Raw genomic sequence first — 6,339 nt, 5'->3', positions numbered from 1 at the left:
ACACCGGGGCCTATCATGGGGAAGGGAGAGGGATTGCATTGGGAGTTATACCCGGTGTAAATGACGAGTTGATGGGTGCTGACGAGTTGATGGGTGCAGCACGCCAACATGGCACAAGTATACATATGTAACAAACCTGCACATTATGCACATGTACCCTGGATCTTAAAACATAATAAAAAAAATAAAAAATAAGAGTCTGTTTTCTTCTGCAACAGGATGTAATTGGAGAAACTGGTTGTTTTACCAAGGCTTTGACTGGAAGGGTATGCTTCTCTTTAAGGAATCAAGCTTGACTTGCAGTGCTGACAAAAACCCCTTGGGAAAACTGGCATCTTACCTTGTCTATACTGTCCCTGTGCAGCGTTCCTAATCTGCAGTGAGTAAAGAATGTTATTTTTCTAACAGGCCCAGGAACGTCATGTTCTTGGGGCCTCAAAAACAGAGGAGTTTACCCAACTCACAGGTATTTGAAGGTAAAAACCCATGGCTGGGCGGCGCTTTAGAAAGTCCTATCTGAGATTCTGGGTGGAACAAACTGTTATCAAAGTTAACCTAAACGGCCTACGTAAAAATAATTATTCTTGCTGCACTTTATGCAAATAATCAGGCCAAGTATAAGACTAAACTCTATTTTGCAAACAACTTAGTCCTATCATGATTTGTTTTTAATGAAAATGAGGACTGGAGAAAGAGAATTTATGTTTCAAAATTTATCACACATTTGTCATTAAAGGCTATACTCATTAGAGGTTTTTAAATTTTTTCCTACATTTTAGACTAACCTTGCTTATTTCTGTAAACCAACCAGCAATCTCTGGCTACAGCTCAAAAGGAACACAAAAGGATGGGTAATGTAAAAATATGCATTAATATTCTAGTTCTGAGCAATTATCTGCAGATCCTGCCAGGTGATGGAAATAAATAAGATGCCTATCACCTGGAGGTTTCCTTATTGGGAAAGTAAAGCCAAGGGAGCTAACCAAAGCCAAGCACCGTGAACCCAAATCTTGGCAAGCGTAACTACAGCCACAAGTTATCTGGGCATGCCACAAGACATTATTTTCTCTTTCTAATTGGAGGAGGACTTGATTCTGCAGCTTCACCTTAGTATGTGGCTTGTAATAAGGAGCCCATGAAAGCTCCCATGAGACACACTTTTTTGTCCTAAACTGAATTCTAAGCTTCAAGTTGAAGTCTTAGAAAAGAAAGCTGGATCTGATGAATCCAGAGGCAGACAATAACGGAAGTTAAAAGGCACAGTGAAGGTGAGCATGACTGATTCCTGCTGATTAACCCAAGTTTCTTGTTTCATGGATAAAAGTCATGGTAGTATCCATGGCATAAATGAGGTCTAGCAAATTTGAAGGCAACTGACAGCAGGGTATATAGGGCGTACATGGGTAGGGAACCTGGGATATTTTACTTCCCTCTTTCTAAATGAGTAGCCATTCATCTTTATTCTGTACCACTTTCAGATGCATCCTGAATCCCTGGGGCACCTTTGAAAAATGCCTTCTTTTTTTTTTTTTTTTTTCTTCTCTGTCCTCTCTTTACTGATACATAAGTGTGTCTCTGTACTGTGGGACACTCCCCTTGGATACATCCTTCAAGCTGGGAGAAGTTAATTTTCCAGACCTTAAACTGGTTGGCTTAGGATTGGGCTCAGGAGAAGGGAAACCAGAAACCTGACATGTCAGCAAAAGGGTAAAAAATTTTTTACCAGTTGGGCTTTTGCCCTCCCCCTCTCTGTGCAAACCAGTAAAAGGCCTCAGGATTTTTGAGCTGTCCTTACCACCCCCTCCCCCAACTTAAAAGTTTCATTTTAATACATGTTTTCTAATAACCTGGTTTGTCTCTTCTCGCCTTCAGGCCATCAAACTCCAAATGGTCATGCAACTGGATCCTCAAATTATGACCCCTTTTTGCCAGAGACCCTTAGATAGGCCTTGGAGGCAGATATGACTGCTCTTTTTCAAAAGCAGCACACCCTGCTAGCAGAAAGCAGTTAAGATTGGTTTTTGTCCTCATCATTATCCTTATTCTAATGGCACTTAGATGTACTTCTTTAGAGAGGGAATAATAGATACAAGAGGCAGATAAGGGAGATCACTGGAGAATCTTCAATCCACCCCACAAGTGTTTATGTCATACACTTTTGTGCAAATGAGGGAACCTGCCCAGAGTTTTGTGTATGCATGCCCTCAATGGACTGGGGACCCATCTGTGCACTGGGAGGATAGGGTAGAATCATGGGAAGTTCATGCTTTGTACAGTGGGGAGCAGCCTGAACACTTTAGCTCATGTGTGGTGGTCTGGTATTTAATATGTGAAGTGGGAGCATATTGGCAGGACTTTCCCTCACTTTCCTAAGAGTTTTTCTTTTTTTTTTTTCTTTTTGCCCAAGAAATTCTGCTCTCCTCATCCTTCAATGTGTCAATGTGACTAATTTTTCCTCATCATGATAAAAGAACCTGGATTTAGCTGAACTAAGCAGCAAAAGCTCTGTATCAACACCATTGAAATACAGATTATGTCCAGTGAGATTGTAAATGAAAAAGGTTTGTTGGTTTTGGCAGCGTCCCAATTACTTGTACTTGTGACCAAGCATAAACTAGAGAACATTGTCTGAACCATCTTGGCAATAATCACAGCCACAAGTTAGTGTCACATAGCCAAAATGTCCCATTTGGAAATAACTAATAAATACCTGGCTGCTGTACCCAATCAGCGGCATGCCAGTCAGTGTATTATAATATGATAATGAGATAACAAAGTTCTCCAGGTATTCACCCCATATCTCTCGAACTGTTTTGGCAACTGGTCTTTGGTGTAGTTTCCTTGTTCCCCAGCATAAAGAAGCATTTTGGCTGAGTTGGCCAAATGAAGGGGTGAGCCAGATGAACCAATTCCAAAGTTGCATTATGCCATTTTGAAAGTGGGCCATTGTTTGAGGTGGGGCGTGGTTATTTCCTTCTCTTTTTGGTATGAGTGTTGCTAAAGTTAGAGCTAGTAAGCTTGTCCTTTCTGTTGAGAAACTTTTTCCATGGGCCTTGCTCTTAAGAATGTTTTGAATGAGCAATTATATACACTATCTTTTCTTATATTAGCCACTAAGTATACCAGACCATTTCTGTGTAATAATAAGTTTATGGTATTTTATCCAGTCCTCACTTTGAAAAGGAGATGCCCACCATAGCAGGCTAGATCTAGTGGAAAGAGTCACAAGTCCACATATCCAGCAGGCATCCTTTTGTAATCTGTCTGCATAATCCTGATCCGATTGTAGAAACACGTTTCTTTTATGGGCAACAGTGGGTGGCAGTGACAAGAATACATAGAAAGATAAGATAAATAGAAGCAAGGTTTTGAAATTCTTTTTAACTACAAAAGGATATTAAATAAGAAAAGGGAAGTGCCCTGTTTTGCATAAGATAGCAATTGCCAGTATCTCTTGGACAATAATTGTAATGCCTATTATACTATAACCACAGGTGTTCTTTGGTATATAGGCCTAGTCCTGTGTCTTGGATTTAAGCAGTCTACAACATGTGTCATTTCATTCTCATCCTGGATAGAATATCAGTGTTTAGTAAACTGGAGTTGAAGATATTTGCTGAAAGTTACAGTCCACTCAGGAGATGACAGCAGTGATTCCATGAGCCTATACCCACTATTTTTGTGGCACATGGATTAGTCAATAGTGCCTGGTATGGGCTCTTCCATTGCGGTTGAAGGGAGTCCTTTATTAAATGTTTCTTCTAAAAGCCAAAGTCTCCAGGCTACAGTCTATGACCAGGTACCCTGTCTTCAGGTAGTCAACTGTGAAAGGAATTTACAAGTTCAAATTAGCCAAATCTTGGCTTTTTAAAAAACAATGATGAATGACTCCCTTACAACATTGTGATATACCTCCATTTAAAAAAAGTTGGGTTGGTTATTTTGCTTTCCATACACAAAGGCCTTCCCATTATAATTTCATAAGAGGATCATTGATGTTTTCTAAAAGGGGTGGATTGGAATGTAAGCAGCACCAGGGGGAGTGCTTTGGGCCAGGGGAGGTGAAATGCCTGTATGAACTTAGCCAATTGTGTTTTAATTATTCCATTGGCCCTTTCCACCAGTCATGAAGAATGAAATAATAGACACAATGAAAATATTAAAGTATGGATCATATTTTACAAATATTTTGAATAACCTTGCCAGTAAAACTTCACAGTAACACTGTGAAGTTTACAGAGGACTCCCGATAATGGAATAACTTTTTTCTAATAGAATTTTTCTAACTGCTATTATTGTTGCTTGCCTGCAGGGAAAAGCTTCAACCCGATGGGAAAACACACAGACCATTACTAAAACATATCTGTAACCCTGAGATGATGTCAGCTGAGTAAAATCAAGCTGCCATACTTCAAAAGGTCAGCTGGAAGAGGAAAATGACCCTGGGCCCCATGGAGGAAATTCCATGGGTTATATTTGAGCCAAATAATCCATTGGGAGTAAACAGTTTGTGCCATCATGGAGGATGGTTTTCAGTAACATTGTTTACACCAGGATATCATTTTATATGGATTCCAAAGGGTCAGATTATGAGTATATTTCATAAGGGGCACTTGACATCCCATAATGTGGTTATTGTTAGGTCTATACCATATTTCAGTTTCAGTTTCAGTTTTCAGTAATATTGTTTACATCAGAATATCATTTTATATGGATTCCAAGGATCAGATTATGAACATATTCCTTAAGGGGCACTTGACATCCCATTGGAATAATGGGATTATTACTAGGTCTACACCATATTTCAGTTTCAGGAATTAGGCTTCCTTCTGTTTCCAAGTAGATATCTCTTTAGTTGGGGCAATGCTTTGCGTTTCCTTCAACATGTTCTTAACTGCTTTGGATTTTTTGTCCATTTCCCAGATTGAGGCCGGTGGCTCGAATGCTGCTCTTTAAGCTTAGCATCAGTAAATTGGTTACCCCAACTTTCAGTGATGTTCAATTTAGAGTGACCTGGGATTTTTATAATTGCCAAAAGGTCTGGGTTTAGAATAGTTCCTAAGAGCTTTGATACTGATACTTGTTTTCTGTTTTTTGGGTTTTTTTTTTAAAATGGATTTTCTTTAGGTTAAATATTCTCTCTTCTTCCATAGCATCCGAATGTCATGAGCAACCCCAAATGCACAGTGACAGTCAGTGGATATGTTCACAGCCTTGTCTTTTGCCAATTGGCAAGCTCAAGTCAGGGTAGTCAATTCGGTAATTTGAGCTTAGGAAAGATGACTGGTTTGAATGACCTCTAGTAAGAAAACCATAGCATATCTTGCCCTAAAATTTCCATGCTCTTCTCTTAAATAAGACCCATTTATGTACCAACCTATCACAGCATTATCCAGTAGTATCTCTGGTACGTCTGTCTTTGGGGTGAGAAGTTGGACAATCATGAGAACACAGTCATGAGAGGTTTTGTCAAAAGGGCCCAGGAAGAGAGTGCTCAGATTAAGATTATTACAGAAGGAAATGGTAATATTTGGAGATGATAAAAGTGAAACTTTATAAGAGGTCAGCTAGTTGGCAGACAGGTTTTGAATGTGATGAAATTTTAGAAGGGTTTTCTTTAATCGTTGTACAGTTGATTGTCCCTCTGGAGCCCACATGATGGAGTCAGATTGTTCATTTTTATAGGTATGCATACGGAGGTTGAGCCATAAGAGAGAAATTCAGAATCCAATTCCTGCAGTAGCCAGCCAGTTCCAAAAATTCTCTAAGTTGTTTTTCAGTAATAGGCATTGGAAAATGTTAAATTCCTTTCACTCTATCAGGGTTAATACTAAGTCCTTTCACTGAGATAATATGCCCCCAAATACTTAACTTGTGGCAGGCATAGCTGAAGTCTATGTTTAGACACTTTGTATCTCTTGGTGGCTTTTTGAGTACATCTAGGTATCTTCCTGAAAAGTAGATACGTGTCTGAACAAGTAAGAAGGTCATCCACATACTGGATGACTGTTGCATCCTGGGGAAAAAATAAATCCTCTAAATCAACCTTTAACATTTGAGAAAAATAAGTGGTATTTTCTGCATACCCTTGGGGCATTACAGTCCATGTACATTGTCATTCTTTCCAGGTAAAGGCAAGCAATATTGGCTCTCTGGATCTACAGGAATTCTAAAGGAGGCACTGAAGGGATCCATAACTGAGGAATGTTGGCTGATAGTCGGTATAGCTGATAGAAGGGTATGAGGGTTGGGGACTACTGGGTGTCTGGGTATTATGACATTGTTTACTGCCCTCAAGTCCTGTAAAAATTATCATCCTCTCCCACTTGTTTTGTTTTT

This window comes from Mandrillus leucophaeus, unplaced genomic scaffold (assembly GCF_000951045.1).
Source record: "Mandrillus leucophaeus isolate KB7577 unplaced genomic scaffold, Mleu.le_1.0 Scaffold1682, whole genome shotgun sequence".
NCBI lineage: Eukaryota > Metazoa > Chordata > Mammalia > Primates > Cercopithecidae > Mandrillus > Mandrillus leucophaeus.
The sequence above is the reverse complement of the archived record's forward strand: the minus strand, read 5'-3'. Positions refer to the sequence as shown.